Genomic DNA, 22,746 nt, shown 5'->3' with positions numbered 1-22,746 from the left:
AGTGTGTATTATGTTAACTGAAATAAATCAGTCTAAGAAAGACAAGTATCATATGATCTCACTCATATCTGGAATTTAATGAAGAGAACACATGAACATATGGGAATGGGGGAAAGAAAAAAAGAAAGAGGGAAACAAACCATATGATATTCTTAATGATAGAGAACAAACTGAGGGTTGATGAAGGCAGGTGTGTGGGGGATGGGCTATATGGGTGATGGGTATTAAAGAGGGCACTGGGTGTTATATGTAAATGATGAATCATTGAATTTTACCCCTGAAACCAATACTGCACTGTATGTTAACTAAAATTTAATAAAACTTTAAAATAAATAAAGAGATTATCCTGGCTTATCAGAATGGAGTGAATGCAATCACAAAGATCCTTTAAATGTGGGAAAAGAAGGCAAAAGAGTCAGTCACTTTATGATGTGAGAGAGATTTGACTAGTCATCACTGGCTTGGAAGATGGAAAGGCACCGTGACACCAAAACTGGGGATAGCCTCTATCTAGCAGTTGGAAAAAACAAAAAGTGAAAAAGAAAAAATTCTTCTCTAAAATATTAAAATATCTAGAACTTATTCAATTATGTTTTAAAATCTCTGTGATATGGTATTGATGAAGGAATGGACAGATACACAAATTAGATAGAAAAACATTATATAGTCTTAAATGCATGTGCAAATTTAGTATATGATAAAGATGACATCTCAGTTAAGCATGGAAAAGGAAATCTTTGTAATGGAGATATTGGGTTAATTGGCTATCCATAAGGACAAAAATAAAATTATGTTCATGTATCACACTGATACTGATACTAAGAGAAAGAGATCTAAATATAAAAAGTGAAATGATGGAAAAATCTTCTAATATTTGTTAATAGTAGAAGCCCTTGCTAACTATGACTCAAATTCCAGATGCAGTTAATAAAAATATTGTTAAACTGATCATAAAAATCTTTAAATCAAAAGTAAAATGTTACACGAGAAAAATAATTGCAATTATACCATGAACAGTTATGTGTTTAATATATAGTTTCTTAAAAATAGAGAAACAGCCAATAACCCTACAGAAAAGAAAAAAAGGACAAGATACGGACAAGTCACAGAAAAAAGGTGCAAATGGCCCTTATTTCAATTCTATTTCTAGAAATCACTTGTAAAGACACAATTTTCTGCCTATACTACCCAAAGCAATCTATACATTTGGTGCAATCCTTATTAAAATACCAGTAGCATTTTTCACAGAACTAAAATAATCCTAAAATTTGTGTGGAACTACAGAGACCCTGAATAGATAAAGCAATCTTGAAAAAGAAAAGTGAAGCTGAAGGCATCACAATTCCACTTCAGGCTGTAGCCATCAAAACAGTATGGTAATGATGCAAAAATAGGTACATAGATCAACAGAACAGAATAGAAAATCTAGATATGAACCCATAATTATATAGTGAATTAATCTTTGACAAAGAAGAAAGAATATCCAATGTGAAAAAGACAGTCTTTTCAACAAATGGCGTTGGGAAAACTAGATAGCAACATACAAAACAATGAAATTAAACTACTTTCTTACACCATAAACAAAAATAAATTCAGAATGGAAATAAAGACTTACATGTGAAACTAGATACCATAGAAATCCTAGAAGAGAACACAGGCAGTAATTTCTCTGACATTGTCCATAGAAACTTCTTTCTAGATATGTCTCCTGAAGGAAAGCAAAAAAAAAAAAAAAGGCAAAAATAAACTATTGGAACTACATTAATATAAAGAGCTTCTACATAGCAAAGAAAACAATCAACAGGGGATCCCTGGGTGGTGCAGCGGTTTAACGCCTGCCTTTGGCCCAGGGCGTGATCCTGGAGACCTGGGATCGAATCCCACGTCGGGCTCCCAGTGCATGGAGCCTGCTTCTCCCTCCATCTGTGTCTCTGCCTCTCTCTCTCTCTCTCTCTCTCTATCATAAATAAATAAAAATTAAAAAAAAAAAGAAAACAATCAACAAAACTAAAACAATCAACCTACGGATTGGGAAAAGATATTTGCAAATGACATATCAAATAAAGGGTTAGTATCCAAAATATATAAAGAACTTATAAAACTCAACAGTGAAAAATCAAATAATCCAACTAAAAAAATGGGCCAGAAGACATGAACAAACATTTCTCCAAAGAAGACATACGGATGGACAACAGATACATGAAAAGGTTCTCATCATTACTTAGCATCAGGGAAATGTAAATCAAAACTATGATGAGACACTTTATGCCTGTCAAAATGGCTAAAATCAACAACACAAGAAACAATAGGTTTCGGCAAGGATATAGAGAAAGGGGAACCCTTTTGTATTGTTGGTGGGAATGCACACTGGTGCAGCTACTCTGGAAAACAGTATAGAGCTTCCTCAAAAAGTTAAAAATAGAACCACCCTACAAACCAGCAATCACACTACTGGGTATTTACCCAAATAATACAAAAACATTAATTCAAAGGGATAGATCCATACCTATATTTATGGCAGCATTAGTTACAATAGCCAAGATATGGAAGCAACCCAAGTGTCCATTGATTGATGAATGAAGAGGATGTGATACACATACACACACACACACACACACACACACACACACACACACATTGGAATATTATTCACCCATAAAAAAGAATGAAATCTTGTCATTTGCAACATAGACGGAGCTAGAGAGTTTAAAGCTAAGCAAAATATGTCAGTCAGAGAAAGACAAATACCATATGATTTCACTCATATATGGACTTTAAGAAACAAAACAAATAAGCAAAGAGGAAAAAAAAAAACAAACCAACAAACAGACTCAAGTACAGAGAACAAACTGATGGTTACCAAAAAGAGAGGGGGGGGAGTGAGTGAAATAGGAGATGAGGAGTAAGTAGTGCACTTGTAATGAGCACCAACTAATTAAAATAAAAACTTAAAAAATAAAAATAAATTTGAAAAATAAAGACACATTTTTAAATACAAGAAAAGATGTATTTCAACAGAAAACTATTGAAAGAACTAATAATAATTAGGAAATGGTTGGAAAATCTAGGGCCTATCAACATAAAGTGTTATGTGACCATATGAAAAAAGAGAACTAGTGCCTGTGCCTGGTGCCTCACTCTTAGTTTTGGCTCAGGTCATGATCTGAGGGTCAGGAGATCGAGCCCTATGTTGGGCTCCACACTGGGCATGGAGCCTGCTTGAGATTCTCTCTCTCTCTCTTTTACCCTCTCCCCTACCCACTGGCTGTCTCAGTTGGAAGAACCTGCAACTCTGTCTCAGGATGGTGTTGAGCCCCATGCTGGGTATAGAGATTACATACATACGTAAACAAACAAAATTGTTTTCTGCCATTCTAGTCTTGTAATGTTAATTGTAAACTTACTTATTGAGAGAGAAAAATAAACCCATGTGTGTTTAAGCTAGAGTTGGATTTTCTGTTGAATGTGGCTTGAAGCAAACTTCAACTATAGAAGAGATGATAGTAACACCTGCTTCTTAGGACACTGATAAAAAATGTAGAAAGCACTCAGTGAATGTTAGCTTTAAAAGGCAGACAAATCTGACTTAATATTAAGAACAACTTTTCTTAGGTACAATTAGTACATAGAAAAACACAATCAACTTCCTCTACAACTTTTTTTAAGGTTTATTTATTCAGCTTAGAGTGTATGAGCATGAGCATGAGGAACTGAGGGAGAGAAAATCTCAAGCAGAACCCATGCTCAAATGAAACCCAACACAGGGCTTGATCTCACAACCCTGAGATCAGGACCTGAGCTGAAACCAAGAGTTGGATGCTCAACTGGCTGCACCACCCAGATGCCCCCCTCTACAACTTTAATATAAGTTACCCTGCAACCTGACAGGTATAGAAGTAATCCACCAAGTTCATAGGTTTTTATTTTATTGTACTTCTTAACCTACCAGTTATAGATAGTCTTTCATATGTATGAAATATTACATTATAAATATAAAAAATGTAACAGTAAAAATGAAAAGATCCATATTTCTTCAAAAAGATAACTGGATAAAAATATAGATGTTCCAAGATACAGGAAAAACTAAAAAAATATATAATAATTTGTTACTATTAAGTAGATCAGAAAAACAATAGAGAAATCAATGAAACCAAAAGCTGGAGATCAGAGAAAAAATAATAAATTTGATAAGGCTTTAGCCAGACTGATCAGGAAAACAAAAAGAAATAACACAAATTACCAATATCAATAAGAGAGTTGGCATTAGTATAGTTTCTAGAGATATTAAAAGGATGAAAAGGAAAATACCATGGACAATACTTTGGTAATTTTAGTAAAAATAGAGAAATTCCTTAAAAGGTACAAAATATTAAGACTCACTCAAGAAGAAATAGGCAATATGAATAGCTCTATATCCATTTTTTAAAAGATTTTATTTGTTTATTTATGAGAGACACATAGAAAGAGGCAGAGACATAGGCAGAGAGAGAAGCAGGCTCCCTGCAGGAAGTCTGATACAGGACTCGATCCCAGAACCCCAGGATCACTACCTGAGCCAAAGGCAGATGCCCAACGTCTGAGCCACCCAGGTGCCCCATAACAATTTTTTTTTAGTGAATTTGTAGTTTAAAATCTTCTTATAAAGAAAATCTCCAGTCTTCACTGGCAATTTCTTTTAAACATTTAAAGGAAGAAAGAGTATGACTTCGAAACAAATTCTATCAAAAAATTGAAGAGTAGAGAATTCTACTGAACCTATTTTATGAGGCAAGTATTTTCCTGATATCATAACCAAAGACATTACAAGAAGAGAAAAATACAGATCAATATTTTTCATGACCATAGACACAAGAATTAAAAAATCTATATGCTAAAGTTTTAATCAAACCCACAAATATAAAAAGTTGATATATAATATATAAGGATATGTATATTAAAGAAATATAGAACGGAACTTCCTCAGCTTGATAAAGGGCATAGACCAAAGCAAACTTACAGCTAACATCATAATTAACAGTCTAAGACTGAATAGGAGATTGATTAAGATCAAGAACAATAAAAGGACTTCAGTCTACTATCCAGAATTTTACTAGAGGTTCTTGTCATTGCAATAATGCAAGACAAAGAAATAAGTAATCTAGATTAGAAAAAAAAAGTAAAACTGCCTTTATTTAAAAACATGATTGGGGTACCTGGGTGGCTCATTTGATTAAGTGCTGACTCTTGATCTCAGCTCAGGCCTTGATCTCAGGACCACGAATTCAAGCCCTATATTGGGCTCCATGCTGGGTGTGGGGCTTATTTAAAAATAAATAAGTAAATAAAAAATAAAAATAAAAACAACATGATCATCCATGTAAGAAATCCAGTGGAATCTACAAAGAAGCTAACATAACTAATGAGTTTAGCAAGGATGCAGAATGCTACAGTATCAGTACACAAAAATCAATTGTATTTTATGTAATAACCAAAGACAACTAGAAATTGAAATTTTTAAATACCATTTATAAAACAATTAAATTTTTTTAAATACTTAGGGAGAAACCCAACAAAGATGTACAAGGCCTATACACTGAAAACCACCAAACACAACTGAAAGAAATTAAAGATGATCTAAATAAGTGGAGAAATATACCTTGTTTATGGGTCAGAAGATGCAGTATGGTAAAGATGTCCATTTTCTCCAAGTTGGTATATAGATTTTGTATAATACCAGTCAAAATCCCCAGCTGATTTTAAAATTTATACAGAAATGCAGAGGACTTAGAATAGCCAAAAAATTTTGGAAAAAAAAAAAGAACATCAGAAGCCTCTACCACCTACTTTTAAGATTTACTATAAAGTTACATTTATGTGGGGATGCCTGGGTGGCCCAGGTGTGATTCTGGAGTCCCAGGATCGAGTCCCATATCAGGCTCCCTGCATGGGGCCTGCTCTCCCTCTGCCTATGTCTCTGCCTCTCTCTGTGTGTATCTTATGAATAAAAAAATAAAATATTTTTAAAAAAGATTACATTTATGTAGACAATATGGTATTTCCATAAAGAGACATGTATTTGCAGTGAAATAGCATACAGAGTTCAGAAACAGATTTAATCATATATACATAAATGATTATTTACAAGAATGCAAAGGTAATTCAGTGGGAAAAGGATAGTCTTATCAACAAATGGTACATATACAACTGCGTATCCATATGCAAAAAAAAAATAAAATAAAATGAGGCAGTACAAGATAGCAGCATAGGAACCCCTGAATTCATCCCTTCCCAAGGAAACACAGAATCTACACATCTACATATATAGCAATTCCTCCTGAAGAACTGAGGGCTAACTGAACAGCTTCTGTACAACAGATGATTGGGAAGTCACAGAGAAGGGTAAGAGAGATGACAACACAGTAATTATGGTAATATCCTCAGGCAGCAACCCGAAGCAGCAGGGCTATCAATGAGTCATTGCCACACGGACTCCACCTCTCTGGGCACAGTAAGACACAGCAGTTACAAGGACAACTAGGAAGTTAAAGAAATCTATATACTAACTCTAGAGCATCTGCCAAACTAGAAACTGCTGGAACTCTCTCTCTCTCCTGGGTCAGGGGTTCTAGCAACTGCTATTTTTTACATTCCCTCTACACCTTGATAGCACAGAGGAAACATGATCCAGGAGCTCTAGCAGAACTAGTAGGGCCACCCCAGATTGCCCTGAGCCCTTGGCCCATACCAACCCCAGCTATCCACCCCACCCCCACCCCACCAGGCAGCTGAGTACAGCCTGCTTTAGTCCCTCCCCACACACACCCTTGTTGGTCCACTCCAATTCCAGCCCTCAAGCCAGAAACAGCAAATCTATAGAAACACAAAGTAGATTAGTGGTTGCCTGGAGCTAAGGATAGAAGCAGGTGTTTTTAAGGTGATGAAAATTTCCTAATGTTGGACTGTGGTTATATATAACTCTGTAAATCAAAATTCATTGAACTGTACATTCAAAATGGATGCATTTTAAGGCATGTAGTTTATACTTCAATAAAGCTGTTTCTTTAAAATATTTTAAAATAAATGAACATACATATATCATATGATCTAGCCATTTCACTCATAAGTATATACCCAAAATAAATAAAAGAATATCTCCATACAAAGACATGAATATTCATATCTGTTTTTTTAATAACAGTAAAAAACTGGAACCCAAATATCCATCCACTGGAATGATAAAAGAAATGGATAAAGAAACTACAGTGTATCTATACAATAAAATTATTCCTCACCAATAAAAACAAACTATTGAGATTCACTTCAACATGGATAACTCTCAAAATAATTAAGCTGAGTGAAAGAGCTGGATTAAAAAGAAGAGTGCATACTAAATGATTCTATTTATAAAAAATTTAGATTATGCAAGTTAATCTATAGTAATAGCACATTAGTGGTTGAGGGTAGGAGTACATGGGAGCATGTACAAAAGAAAGGAGTAATAACAATAGGGTAAAAGGAAACTTCTGGGCATGACTGACATCCTCACTATCTTGACTGTACTATGGTGGTGTCTCAGGAGCACTCATATTTCAAAACTTATCAAAATGTCCATCTTAAATTATGTTTATTGACTGTCTATTAAGTTTCAATAAAACTGTCAGAATGTTTAAAGATATTTAATAGGCATTACAGTATCAGTAATTAATAACTGTATTTTTATAATGTTTTAGCTTATTCAGTTTCTTATTGATCTGTCCTTATAGTTATTTACCACTGACTGCTTAAAATATATGATTAACTGAATTAATAAAAACTGTAATAGAATAAAGTAACCCACCAAATGAAGTTGCATGTTGAAATTTTAAAAAACAAACAGTTTTCAGTTGCCAGACCCAGGCTGGAAAGTCATGGCCTTAGATTTATTAGTAAGTTACTTTTAACATCATTCAGCCCCTGTTTCAGTCAATGAAGTGGGATGACAGTAAGACGTTCCTCATAGACCTGTTTTGATTATTAAAGGTAATACAATGAAGATGCCTTATTACCATGCCTGGTGTCTCATACAAGCTCAATAAATGACTATGTCTTTTCTCACTTGTAAGCCATAATCTGGATGGTAGAAGCATTTAACTAAATAAAACTGTTTCTAAGCAATTATCTGAAGACTGTGTAAACAGGAGGTAGGGAAGGGGAAACTGGGTGATTTTCAAGAATTAGACAGTATTTATTCAAAACTTTGGCAAACAAGAACTTCTGTCCCTACAAAGATATACTTAACAATGTAGGTATTTCACAGCCTAGCTGAAATAGCCCTTCAAACTATTGCCCTCCTCCAAAAGCTAACAGTTGTTATCATTGGGTGAGTGGAGTCATGGACAATTTTCATTTTTATCTTGGTAGCTATTTGCATTATCTGAAAGCATTTTAACAACAAAGATAATGAGAAAAATAGTTATTTCCATTTTGAAAATAAAATTGTTTGAAAAAAATTAATTAAAAAAAAAAAAACACTTTGTACCTACCGGGGGAAAAAAGTTAAGAAGGAAAAAAATAATTGTTGGCAAGGATGTGAAAAAATTGAGACCTTCACACAATATTTATGAAAAGATAAAATGGTACAATCAATGTGGAAAATGGTTTATTGATTCCTCAAAAAGATACTATGACCCATATTCTACTCCTAGGTGTAGACCAAAAAGAAATGAAAACATTCACACACACACACACACACAAAAAACCTCCTACCAAATGTTTGTAGCAGCCTTGTTTATAAATAGTCCAAAAGTAGAAACAATTGATAATAATCACACAATGGAATATTATTCAGCTTCAAAAAGGAGTAGTAGTAGTCCTACTATAGTAGTGGTCATGTCCCAGCTTGGATTCATGAAGAATTTAAAAACTTCTATTTTTAGTGTATTAAGAGAAACAAGTACAGCATGTTCACATATTCTGACATTTTACTTAAAACAAAAATCACACTGAACTTTACAGGGGAAGAAATCAGTCAATTATCACTACAATCTTAAAGAGGTGGGTGGTATGTAACCCGAGAGGAGCTTCTTATACTCTCATACAGTTTGATTCTTGTCTATGATGTTATCTCTTCTTCCTGTATCTATAGCTAAAGCTTCAAGGGGTAAAATGTTAGATATCAACATTGCCCTACTCAGAATAGTGTGAAGAAGTCTCTTAAGAGCTTTAGGATTTCTGTTCTTTGGTTCATCTTAGAGCACGGACCTTCCTGGAAATAATGCCAATGAAATATCAATGAAAAAAAGTTTACCAGAAGAAAAAAAAATCAGATATGGCACTTGCAAATATCTTTTCCCATTCTGTTAGTTGCCTTTCAGTTTTGTTGATTATCCCTTCATTGTGCAGTATACTTGACTCTGTATATTGTACACCTGAAACTAACACTCTATGTTAACTAACTGGAATTTAAACAAAAACATTAAACATTTTTTTAAAAATTAAAATGACCCTGCTTAGAACTAGTAAATTGGCTAGTATGCCACCACTAGAACAAGTAATAGAGTAGGAATTAAATGTTATAAATATGAAGATTAAGACTCAGAGGGATTAAATGTTGCCTCTGTTCCCTTTAGATCTGGTGTGGTCACTAGGAATAAAAACTTTCTCAAAGTTGCTCAACAAAAAAACTTGTATTGGTTCACATTTTTGAGAGAGAATCAGATTGCCCCAGCATATCTACCTGTCAAGGTGTTCTTGATTGCTGGTCCATTCAGCTATGGTCATGGAGTCACATTAACATAATATAAATACAAACATCTTCATCAGGGGCTACCATGGAAACAGCAGAAAAGTGGGTTGTAGACATCTCAGAACACATCTCCTACTTTATGCCAGACCCACAATCAGTGAGTGATGGAGCCAGAGAATCCAATGAGAAAGAAAATTCAAAAGACCTCATGCCTAAACAATCAAGATTAACTCCTAGATATTGAGCCTGAGACACTGGGGAAAATGATGCTCTCAGAAACAGAAATGAGGAGGTGGGAAACAGGAAAGTGGTAAGGAAGAGAATGAGTTTGCTGGTATGGGTTGAGTGTGAGCTGAAATGACCATGATAAGGAAATACAGCCAGAAATAAAAATGGTGTAGTCCACAACCTCAAGTATAGTTGGTGATCAAAACATTAATTGTCTTCTATATGTCATCCCTTGATTCAACTTCTGCCTCTTATACTTTTCCTTTTTTTTAAGTTTTCAAGTATAACATTTTATTTATTTTTTAATGTAGATTTTATTTATTTGTTTGTTTGCTTACTTATGTATATTTTTTAATTGGAGTTCGATTTGCCAACATATAACATAACACCCAGTGCTCATCCCATCAAGTGCCCCCTTCAGTGCCTGTCATCCAGGCATTCTTTTTTTTTTTTTAAGATTTTATTTATTTATTCATGAGAGACACAGTGAGACAGAGACATAGGCAGAGGGAGAAGCAGGCTGCCAAAAGGGAGCCTGATGTGGGACTCCGTCCCCGGACCCAGGATCACGCCCTGAGCCAAAGGCAGATAGATGCCTATATGCCTTTCTGGGACCCACTGAGCCACCCAGGCATCCCTCTATTCATTCTTAATAGACAGTCCTACTGTCATATTAAGGTTCAAACACAGTCTCAATTCAGTAATTAGAATGTCCAGTTCAGCAAAATTGTCAAATCTCTGAACTTATTAGCATCACATCTTCTTCCCACCCCTACTCTTCCTACCCCAAACCCAAATCCTGCTTCAGGCTAGAATCCTGTCTAGAGGAAAGGGGCTTGGGTCTTCTGCTCAAATTCTCCTTCACTTGCCACCTGAAGATTTGCTCTCCCTAAGGATTAAAGTTTGGTGAGGAAATGGAGAACCAAGGGAATGCAGAAGACAGGAAAGGTAGAGATATAAAACAATTCTTTATAGTTGGGTGGCTTTGAGCTTGTCAGGTTTAGCAGGCAATTAAAGCTGATATCCCTGAACCAAACTGGCATATGATTAAAGTTGATGCTTTCTTTCAAAGGGCAGCTTTAAAAATCCCCTGTTGGCTCCTCTCTCTTGCTGCTCTCCTGAAAAGGCTAGAGGGTTATAAGAGTTGTAACATATTACAATTTCTTCCTCAGCCCCCCATCATTAGCTGATACACCTTCATCCTCTTTCCACTGGGGTCTCCTTATCCTCTCCCAAATGTACCCTTGATGGCTTTCTTTGCTGCATGACACCTTCTGGTCCATAAGAAACACTGACATTTATTATGGATCATTCTGAACACATCATAAGTTTTAGAAAATGATCTAGGAATAGAATAATGAGACTCCATCAGATAGTTCAACAATTGCCAATTATCCTCTGTTCTTGACACTTTGGGGGAGTAGTTAAGGTAGCAGAGTAGTAGGAGGACCCCAGGCTTGCCTCATCCCTCAAACATAGCTAGAACAACATCGAGTTATTTTAAACACCTAGGAAATTGATCTGGGGATTAAGAGAACAATCTGCACAATTAGAGGGAGAGAATATAGGAGGTACAAGGTGTGGAGACATGAATCAGAGAGAAAAACTGCAGTACTGTGGAGGGGAGGGAGCCCTTTTTCATGGAGAGAGGATAGAGTAAAAGAGAGAAGGGGAGAGAGAACAGCAGTTCCTCAGGTTCACCCTAGAAAGACACTCTCTCAAAACTATTGACTGGGGAATCAAGAGGAACTGACTATTGCAAGTTTTTACAAACAGTGGAGCTCAAATTTTGAGGTTTTAGAAGTTCACACCATTCCTTAGAGTCAAGCCAGGCAGGCAGTGGTGTTCCCTGGGAGAGGGAGGATGGAGCCCCAGGAGCAGAGAGCAAACAACGTGTTGTAGGGATCCCATGGGTCACATTGGGAGAGAACATTCTCCTTCTTGGAGCACATTTGGGAGAGGGTATGTTCCCTCTCCAAGGACAAAAGACCCCCTGGGCGCAAACGAGCAGCCATTCATCAGCAAGAGACAGAAGCATGCACAGAGGGCCGATAACCTGGTTGCAGTTTTTCACTGTACTTTACCCTAAACTCCAAGCACATGCATAGCCATGCAACGGCCTTTCTGGGACAAAATGGCATCAGATACAGCGCTGGGAGGCTATCCTCTAGAGAAGGGGAACAGGTCCACACTTTGCTGGGTCCTTTAAGATTTGGAGTGTTGAATCCCAGCCCAGGACCAAAGATAAAACACAGGAGAACTGTGGCCCTAGGCATGCCATTGGCCTGGGCACAGGCAGGTTGAAAGCAGGCATCTGACAGAGGCTTGGGACACAAGAGAGGAGATGTTCTCTTTTCTGTGAGTGCTTCCTGAACAGCAGTAGGTGGATCTCCCCTCCCTGGGACATCATCTTCCTCCCACCCACTAGCACAGTCAGACTTCAGTTACAACACAGCGCCCCCAGTGGAGGCTGGAGACACTTACACCATACCCTGCTCCCCTGTACCCAGGAGGGCATCATTTACAGAGGTCTGTGAGACAGGAAAACTGGCCTCTCCCCTAGAGGACCAGCACCAGACACTTCCCCCTCCTCCAGCCCCCAGCCTGAAGCATCAAGTCTACTGAACATAGAGTGCTCCATCACTCTATGTTCACTAAAGTATCAGCTTTAGTTCTGATGGAAATAGGACTATTTTTTTTGTTTTGTTTTGTTTTTTTCCCCTTTAGAATCAGGCTTATAGTTTCTTGTTCATTTGTTGGTTTGTTTTTTAATTTCCTTTTCTCTCTCACTTTTTTTTTTTTTTTTTATCAGGCTTCGCTTTTCTCTCATTTTTTCTTTCTTTCCTTCTTTTTCTTTGAAATCAGGCTTATAGTTTTTTGTTTGTCTGTTTGAAGCTTTTGTTCCTTTTCCTTTTTTCTTTTTTTGGATCAGGCTTCCCCCCCCCCCCCCCCCCCCCCCCGCCCCCGGGCTTATTTTAACAAACAAATCAAAGCACGTCTTGCTAAGGATCCAAACACTTCCCACTGCAAGCAAGGAGGAACTCTGCAGATGACTGACCTGTTGGGAAAAAGCAGCCAAAACACAACAGCAGAGTGCACACAGCATACACCAGAAACGCTTCCTGAAGTGCTAGGTCCTGGAGAGTATATGACCCCTTCTTAATATTACTGTCAGGAGCAGGAAACATAACAAGCTTTCATAACATGTAAAAGACAGAAACCTAGACAAAACGACAAGACAGAGGAATTCTCCCCAACAGAAAGATCAAGAAGAAACCACAGAGAAGAGAATTGCTCTAAACAGATATTAACAATATATCTGAATAAGAATTTAGAACAGCAGTCATAAGAATACTAATTGGGCTTTAAAAAAGGCATAGAAGACATCAGAGAAACCCAGGCTGCAGAGAAATCCTTGCTAACTAAAGAAGAGAGAAAGAAAACTCTATCAGATTATGAATATAGACTTAAGGAACTCAGCAACTCCATAAAACACAATAACATATGTATCATAGGAATTCCAGAAGAAGAAGAGCAGGAAAGGGGGGGCAGAATGTTTATTTGAATAAATTGTAGCTGAGAACTTCCCTACTCTGGGGAAGGAAATAGGCATTCAAGTCCAAAAGGTACAGGGAACTCAAAATCAATAAAAATAGGTCAACACCAAGACACAGTGAAACCTGCAAAATACAAAGAGAGAATTCTAAAAGCAGCTAGGAACAAAAAATCCTTAACCTACAAGGGTAGACACATAAGATTAGCAGCAGGCCTCTCCACAGAAACTTGGCAGGCCAGAAGAGAATAGCAGGATATATTCAACATGCTAACTAGGAAAAATATGCAATCACGAATACTTTATCCAGCAAGGCTGTCATTTAGAATAAAAGGAAAGATAAAAGCTTCCATGACAAGCAAAAACTAAAGGATTTCATGAACACTAAACCAGCTCTGCAAGAAATAATATTAAATATTCCCTTTGAGTGGGAAAGAGAAACCAAAAGCAAGACTAGAAAGGAATGGAGATAATCCATAGGAACAGTGACTTCATGGGTAATACAATGACACTAAATTCATATCTATCAATAATTACTCTGAATGTAAATGGGACTAGATGCTTCAATCAAAAGACATAGGTATCAGAATGGGTAAAAAACAAGACCCATTGATATGCTGCTTACAAGAGACTCATTTTAGACCCAAAAATACCTCCAGTAAGCTGGAGTAACCATCCTTATATCAGACAAACTAGATTTTAAACCAAGACTATAATAAAAAAAAATTAAGAAGGTCACCATATCATAATAAAGAGTCTATCCAACAAGGAGACCTAGCAACTTTAAATATTTATGACCTCAACTTGGAAGCAGCCAAATATATTAACCAATTAATAACAAACTTTAAAAAATTCATTGATAATAATACAATAATAATAGAGGATGTTAATACCCCACTCACAGCAATGGACAGATCATTTAAGCAGAAGGTCAACAAGGAAACAAGGGCTTTGAATGACACATTGAACCAGATGGACTTCACGGATATATACAGAACACTTCATCTGAAAGCAGCAGAATACACATTCTTTTCAAATGCACACGGAATGTTCTCCAGAATAGACCACATACTTGGTCACAAATCAGACCTCAACCAGTACAAAGACTGAGATCATACAACACATATTTTTAGACCTCTGTTCTTATTTAGTTGATTCCCCAATCCAACTCCATTAAAATGTTGATGTTGCTGGAGTATTAAAGGACATCATTTCTCCTGTGAATACTTTAGTATCTGTTCTTTCTGAATTCATTGTTCCATGGTTTCATCTTTCTTTCTCCAACCCCTCCTATAACCCTTCTCCACACATATCTATACACACACATTCCATTAACACTATTCTAATAAGGTAACATAAAATACCTCCAAAATGACAAATCCAATATTCACTTTTCAGTTTCTTTCTATTGCATAGTCTTTTTTTACTTGGGCTCCTATGATATATTTCCCTTGGTTTTGTTCCAATTTCTATTACAACTCTTCTTGGCTGCCTCTATGCCCTTTTTCTCTCTGCCATCTCAAGTATTTGTGTCCTATATACACATATTTGGTCCACTTTCTCAGATAAACAAAGGCTGAGATCTCTAGACCCAGGCTTAGAATGCCAAGTCTGGGTATCTGAATCATTTAAGAAACACAGGGCACTTTTCTCTACAAGAATGGGATGGTAATCTGACTGCCAGCTGAATTTACAGCCAGGATGATTGTCCAAACCCATTGTCAATAGAAGGATGTGTGTGTGTGGAGGGAGAGAGAGAAAGAGAGAGAGAGAGAGAGAGAGGTGGGTGCAAGGGAGATAACAGGCTGTGAGATGAAAAGCAAAAGAGAATAAGAGGGCTTTAGTCCAGAGAAGCTCCCTAAGAAGAAAATTATTGATGAAGTGGGACTTCCCACATGTGCTGATAAATCATAAAATCTGAAATTCCATGTGCTGCCTTGAGAGAGTTCCAAAGGCTTATCATGAGTTCCCTTGCTCCCCACCCAGATATCTCACCTATCAACCCAGCTAACAACACCCTACATGGTCCTCAACCTAATTGGTTTCATCTCTTTGCCAGCCTGAGTTATTATTCAAACAAACCACATCCTCCAACAGGGTTAAAGGGTCACCTCACCCTCTCATCGTTATAAATCCTGCCTCCCATAGCCCCTGCTGGTTCACTCTGCTCCCAAGAGAAACCCCTGTGGGTCCTGCCTGGTATATGGTGTCCTGCTTTCCCCAAGCTATAAGCATATGTGACTAATAAACAGCTGCCAATCTCATCCAGTCACATCAGGTGTTGTGTATTCAACTATTTTATACTACCTTAGGCAAAGGATCACCACCCCCCTTTCAATAACAGAGTAACTAGAAGGTAGTCAGAACACCTGGCAGCCTGTAGCTGGTTGGGAAGGGAATGGTTATCAAGACCTCAAGGAATTTCGGGCATTTGACCCTTTCATTCTTCACTCCATATTGCCACCCCCCAACTCAACCCCACCCCACCCAAAACCATTAGGATTTAGCTAAACCCAAGGGTTTAGCTATTCTTTTATGGACTGATAACTCTTTAGACCATATATTTTTCTGAGTACAGGCCAACTGTGCTTCCTACTGCCTATGGGACACTAGATGTGCCTTAGATTCTTCAAACTCAACACAACCAAATGTATTATTTTCCTCTATCTCAGCAACAAAGGCACTCTTATCCCTTCATCTCTGCTTTACCAGCATGTAACACAATGCCTGGCACTTCCAATATTTTTTATTTAAATTTTAGTTAGTGAATATACAGTGCAACATCAATTCTGGAGTTCATCACTTACATACAATACTCACTGCTCATCACAAGTGCCCTCTTTAATAGCCATTACCCTCCCCCCATCCACCTCCATTCATCAACACTGTTTGTTCATTATCCTTAAGAGTCTCTTATGGTTTTTCTCTCTCCTTTTTTCCTTTTCTCCCTTCCCATATGTTCATCTGTTCTCTTCCTTAAATTCCACATATGATGAGATCATATGGTATTTGTCTTTCTCTGACTTATTTCACTTAGCATAATACACACTTCTTTATCCATTCATCAGTCAATGGGCATTTGGGCTCTCTCCATAGTCTGGCTGTTGTTTATAATGCTGTTATAAACATCAGGGTACATGTACCCCTCCAAATCTGTATTTTTGTATGCTTTGGGTAAATGCCCAGCAATACAAATGATGGATCATAGGGTAGTTCTATTTTTAACTTTTGGAGTAACTTCCATGCCATTCTTCCAGCCATTCTCCATTCCATGGCTGCACCTGTTCGCATTCCCACCAATAGTGCAAGAGGATTCTCCTTTCTATACATCCTTGCCCGTACCTGTTTCTTGTGTTGTTAATTATAGCCATTCTGACAGGAATGAGGTGATATCTCATTGAAGTTTTGATTTGTATTTCCTTGATGATGAGTAATGTTGAGCATCTTTTCCTATGGCTGTTAGCCAGCCAGATGTCTTCTATTTCTAATAATTCTTTATTAAGTACATGAAGGAGTGAGTCAAGCTTCCATGACTTGGTTTGCTCCTTCCTGCTACTTATTGCTCTGTACCTCTAGTTCAGAGGTTCCCATGTATTAACATGCATATGGATCATTTGGGAATTTTGTTAAAGCAGGAATTCTTGAGCCCCAGTCAGAGATTCTGATTCAATAAATCAAAGTGGAACTCATGAAGTTGTATTTCTAACAAATTAATTGTGATGGCAATGTTGCTAGTCAGAAAATCATATCTTAAAATCAATTTTCCAATTCATACAAGTGCATGGTCATTGATGACCTATTTTTGGGATTTTTTTCTCTGCATGATTATTCTTTCTTATAGCAAGAAAGAATTGGGTCTCTGATAACTGTTTTGCCTTGAATTCTGATACCTGAATTGTCTGTCTACCAGATTTCTCATTTCTACTGGCCAACCTTGCTACACTTTGAACTTTCCTAATTCTCCCTCCTTGCCTAGATCAAAGGCCTTAAGCTGCTCTCTGTTCAGTCCTCACATTAAACCTAACATTTATAAAGGTTGAAGTCCAAAGAGATGTCAGTATTATATAATGCCAAATTTATCAAAGACCAAAATATCGATTTTCTGCTTAAGGTACAATGTGTGATCAAAGCTTTCCTAAAACAGTGAGTCTAAAAAGAAAGATATCATTCTGTGCCAACCACAATTGCATAACATTCCAGAAACCACAAAATTAATCAATAAAAACTGCAGTGGATTGTGGGTTACCTTTGTGTCAGACCTCCATAGTAATGGAAGCATGATGGACAGCAAAGAGCATGAATTTTGGCTCTAAAAAGATCCTGGTTCTAATCTTAATTTCTGCCTTCTATGGGACCTCATGCTGCTCTATAGCTCAGTGTCATAATTTGTAAAATATGACTAATGTATATCCCAGATAGGGATCTTGATAACATCAACTAAAGAAATGGTTGTAAGCACCTAGCACAGTGTCTGGACTATACTGAGATCAACAAAAGTTAATCCTATCTCTCCCTTCCACATGCATTCGTAATTTGATGCCCAGTAGAACTTTTTTTCTCCTCCAGGAAGGCCTGCTTTTCAAAAAAAAAAAAAAAAAATCACACTCAAGGAAAACAAAACTGGTTAAATCAGGTCAAAACATTGCAGTTGAACGGGATCGTCCTATAGAAGTACTTTGTAAAATTAAACATAGACAAGAAGAAAACTAAATATGTTTCTGCTTTTTGCTGCTGATAACATACTACTATTGTATCATACCGGCTTTTGCTCCTATTAAAAGAATGATTGAATATTATCTAAGCAAACACTTGGGAATTTTAGAATAAGCCTCCACTGACACATTACCTCTGTGACACAGTCTTTCTCAGTGAGAAGTCTTAACTATAGTATAGAATTTTAAGGATAATAGTATGAACTAATTCAGTATTCAGTTCCACACAAGTGTAACTTATTTAACAGGACTTTTTTTATTTTCCCCTGGATTATTACCAAGTCCCCATTGCTGGAAACAAAACAGGTAATTACCCAATATTTGAAATTCAGCTATTTGAACAAGTAATCTCACCTTTTCTCTTTAATGCAGAAGAGAACTGAGAAGAGATGGAAGTCATCTGTTTCACATTAAGCTTGTGAAGAAAAACAATCCACTCCCTTCATCTCCTGGAAACCAAAAGTAAACATTTCCCATAAAATCACTAATAAATTTTTGGAGCCAGCCAGAGGAGATTGACATTTAATTGCCTGGCTGATGCTAGCTCTACTATAGGCCCTGCCTTAGTACTGCTGAGCCAGAAAAGGCACACTTGGGAAAGAATGTAAGGATGATCACAATTAGAGCTTCGATGTGGAAGGAACTGGAGGGTATTATGCTGAGTGAAATAAGTCAATCAGAGAAGGACAAACATTATATGTTCTCATTCATTTGGGGAATATAAAAAATAGTGAAAGGGAATAAAGGGGAAAGGAGAGAAAATGAGTGGGAAATATCAGAGAGGGAGAAAGAACATGAGAGACTTCTAACTCTGGGAAACGAACAAGGGGTAGCAGAAGGGGAGGTGGGTGGGGGATGGGGTGACTGGGTGACGGGCACTGAGGGGGCACTTGATGGTGAGCACTGGGTGTTATGCTATATGTTGGCAAATTGAACTCCAATAAAAAATAAAATAAATAATAAATAAATAAATAATAAAAAAATAAAAAGAAAACTTTAAGACTTCCCCTTCAGTATTTGACAGAACAAGTTGACAAAGAAAAAAAAATTCAGTAAGGATATAGAAGACTGACAACACTGTTAACTAAATTGACCTGAATGACATTACAGAACACTACCCAACAACAGCAATATACACATTATTTTCAAGGCACATAGAACATTCACTAAGCAGGAAATAGAAAGGAATTGAAATCGGGGGAATTGAAACATCGGGGGGCAGGTGTCCCGGCGTTTCATTGCATCTGAATCTTTGGGGTAAATCCCCAACAGTGCAATTGCTGGGTCGTAGGGCAGGTCTATTTTTAACTCTTTGAGGAACCTCCACACAGCTTTCCAGAGTGGCTGCACCAGTTCCCATTCCCACCAACAGTGCAAGAAGGTTCCCTTTTCTCCGCATCCTCTCCAACATTTGTTGTTTCCTGCCTGGTTAATTTTCCCCATTCTCACTGGTGTGAGGTGGTATCTCATTGTGCTTTTGATTTGTATTTCCCTGGTGGCAAGTGATGCAGAGCATTTATCATGTGCATGTTGGCCATGTCTATGTCTTCCTCTGTGAGATTTCTCTTCATGTCTTTTGCCCATTTCATGATTGGATTGTTTGTTTCTTTGCTGTTGAGTTTAATAAGTTCTTTATAGATCTTGGAAACTAGCCCTTTATCTGATATGTCATTTAAATATCTTCTCCCATTCTATAGGTTGTCTTTTAGTTTTGTTGACTGTATCCTTTGCTGTGCAAAAGCTTCTTATCTTGAAGAAGTCTCAATAGTTCATTTTTGCTTTTGTTTCTTTTGCCCTCGTGGATGTATCTTGCAAGAACTTACTATGGCCGAGTTCAAAAAGTGTGTTGCCTGTGTTCTCCTCTAGGATTTTGATGGATTCTTGTCTCACATTTAGATCTTTCAACCATTTTGAGTTTATCTTTGTGTATGGTGAAAGAGAATGGTCTAGTTTCATTCTTCTGCACGTGTCCAAATTTCCCAGCACCATTTATTGAAGAGACTGTCTTTCTTCCAATGGATAGTCTTTCCTCCTTTATCGAATATTAGTTGACCATAAAGTTCAGGGTCCACTTCTGGGTTCTCTATTCTGTTCCATTGATCTATGTGTCTGTTTTTGTGCCAGTACCACACTGTCTTGATGACCACAGCTTTGTAGTACAACCTGAAATCTGGCATTGTGATGCCCCCAGCTATGGTTTTCTTTTTTAAAATTCCCCTGGCTATTCGGGGTCTTTTCTGATTCCACACAAATCTTAAAATAATTAGTTCTAACTCTCTGAAGAAAGAACATCCATGGTGTTTTGATAGGGATTGCACTAAATGTGTAAATTGCCCTGGGGTAACATTGACATTTTCACAGTATTAATTCTCCCAATCCATGAGCATGGAATATTTTTCCATCTCTTTGTGTCTTCCTCAATTTCTTTCAGAAGTGTTCTGTAGTTTTTAGGGTATACATCCTTTACCTCTTTGGTTAGGTTTATTCCTAGGTATTTTATGCTTTTGGGTGCAATTGTAAATGGGATTGATTCCTTAATTTCTCTTTCTTCAATCTCATTGTTAGTGTATAGAAATGCCATTGATTTCTGGGCATTGATTTTGTATCCTGCCACGCTACCAAATTGCTGTATGAGTTCTAGCAATCTTGGGGTGGAGGCTTTTGGGTTTTCTATGTAGAGTATCATGTCATCAGTGAAGAGGGAGAGTTTGACTTCTTCTTTGCCAATTTGATGCCTTTAATGTCTTTTTGTTGTCTGATTGCTGAGGCTAGGACTTCCAATACTATGTTGAATAGCAGTGGTGAGAGTGGACATCCCTGTCTTGTTTCTGATCTTAGGGGAAAGGCTCCCAGTGCTTCCCCATTGAGAATGATATTTGCTGTGGGCTTTTCGTAAATGGCTTTTAAGATGTCGAGGAAAGTTCCCTCTATCCCTACACTCTGAAGAATTTTGATCAGGAATGGATGCTGTATTTTGTCAAATGCTTTCTCTTCATCTAATGAGAGGATCATATGGTTCTTGGTTTTTCTCTTGCTGATATGATGAATCACATTGATTGTTTACGAGTGTTGAACCAGTCTTGTGTCCTGGGGATAAATCCTACTTGGTCATGGTGAATAATTTTCTTAATGTGTTGTTGGATCCTATTGGCTAGTATCTTTTTGAGAATTTTTGCATCCATGTTCATCAGGGATATTGGTCTGTAATTCTCCTTTTTTGTTGGGTCTTTGTCTGGTTTTGGAATTAAGGTGATGCTGGCCTCATAGAACGAATTTGGAAGTACTCCATCTCTTTCTATCTTTCCAAACAGCTTTAGTGCATTGGTGGTATAGTGGTGAGCATAGCTGCCTTCCAAACAGCTTTAGTAGAATAGGTATGATTTCTTCTTTAAATATTTGATAGAATTCCCCTGGGAAGCCATCTGGCCCTGGACTCTTGTGTCTCGGGAGGTTTTTGATGACTGCTTCAATTTCCTCCCTGGTTATTGGCCTGTTCAGGTTTTCTATTTCTTCCTGTTCCAGTTTTGGTAGTTTGCCGATTTCCAGGAATGCGTCCATTTCTTCTAGATTGCCGAATTTATTGGCGTAGAGCTGTTCATAATATGTTTTTAAAATCGTTTGTATATCCTTGGTGTTGGTAGTGATCTCTCCTTTCTCATTCATGATTTTATTAATTTGAGTCTTCTCTCTCTTCTTTTTAATAAGGTTGGCTAATGGTTTATCTATCTTATTAATTCTTTCAAAGAACCAACTCCTGGTTCTGTTGATCTGTTCCACAATTCTTCTGGTCTCGATTTCGTTGAGTTCTGCTCGAATTTTAATTAACTGTCTTCTTCTGCTGGGCGTAGGGTCCATTTTCTGTTTTTTCTCTAGCTCATTTATGTGTAAGGTGAGCTTTTGTATTTGAGTTCTTTCCAGTTTTTGAATGGATGCTTGTATTGCCATGTATTTCCCCCTCAGGACTGCTTTTGCTGCATCCCAAAGATTTTGAACGGTTGTATCTTCATTCGCATTAGTTTCCATGAATCTTTTTAATTCTTCCTTAATTTCCTGGTTGACCCTTTCATCTTTAAGCAGGATGGTCCTTAACCTCCACGTGTTTGAGGTCCTTCCAAACTTCTTGTTGTGATTTAGTTCTAATTTCAAGGCATTATGGTCTGAGAATATGCAGGGGACAATCCCAATCTTTTGGTATCGGTTCAGACACGATTTGTGACCCAGTATGTGGTCTATTCTGGAGAAAGTTCCATGTGCACTTGAAAAGAATGTGTATTCAGTTGAGTTTGGATATAAAGTTCTGTAGATATCTGTGAAATACATCTGGTCCAGTGTATCATTTAAAGGTCTCGTTTCTTTGGAGATGTTGTGCTTAGAAGACCTAACGAGGGTAGAAAGAGCTAGATTGAAGTCACCAAGTATAAGTGTATTATTATCTAAGTATTTCTTCACTTTGGTTTTAATTGGTTTAAATATTTGGCAGCTCCCACATTCGGGGCATATATATTGAGGATTGTTAAGTCCTCTTGTTGGATAAATCCTTTAAGTATGAG

Source organism: Vulpes lagopus, chromosome 7 (assembly GCF_018345385.1).
Source record: "Vulpes lagopus strain Blue_001 chromosome 7, ASM1834538v1, whole genome shotgun sequence".
Taxonomy (NCBI): Eukaryota; Metazoa; Chordata; class Mammalia; order Carnivora; family Canidae; genus Vulpes; species Vulpes lagopus.
The sequence above is the reverse complement of the archived record's forward strand: the minus strand, read 5'-3'. Positions refer to the sequence as shown.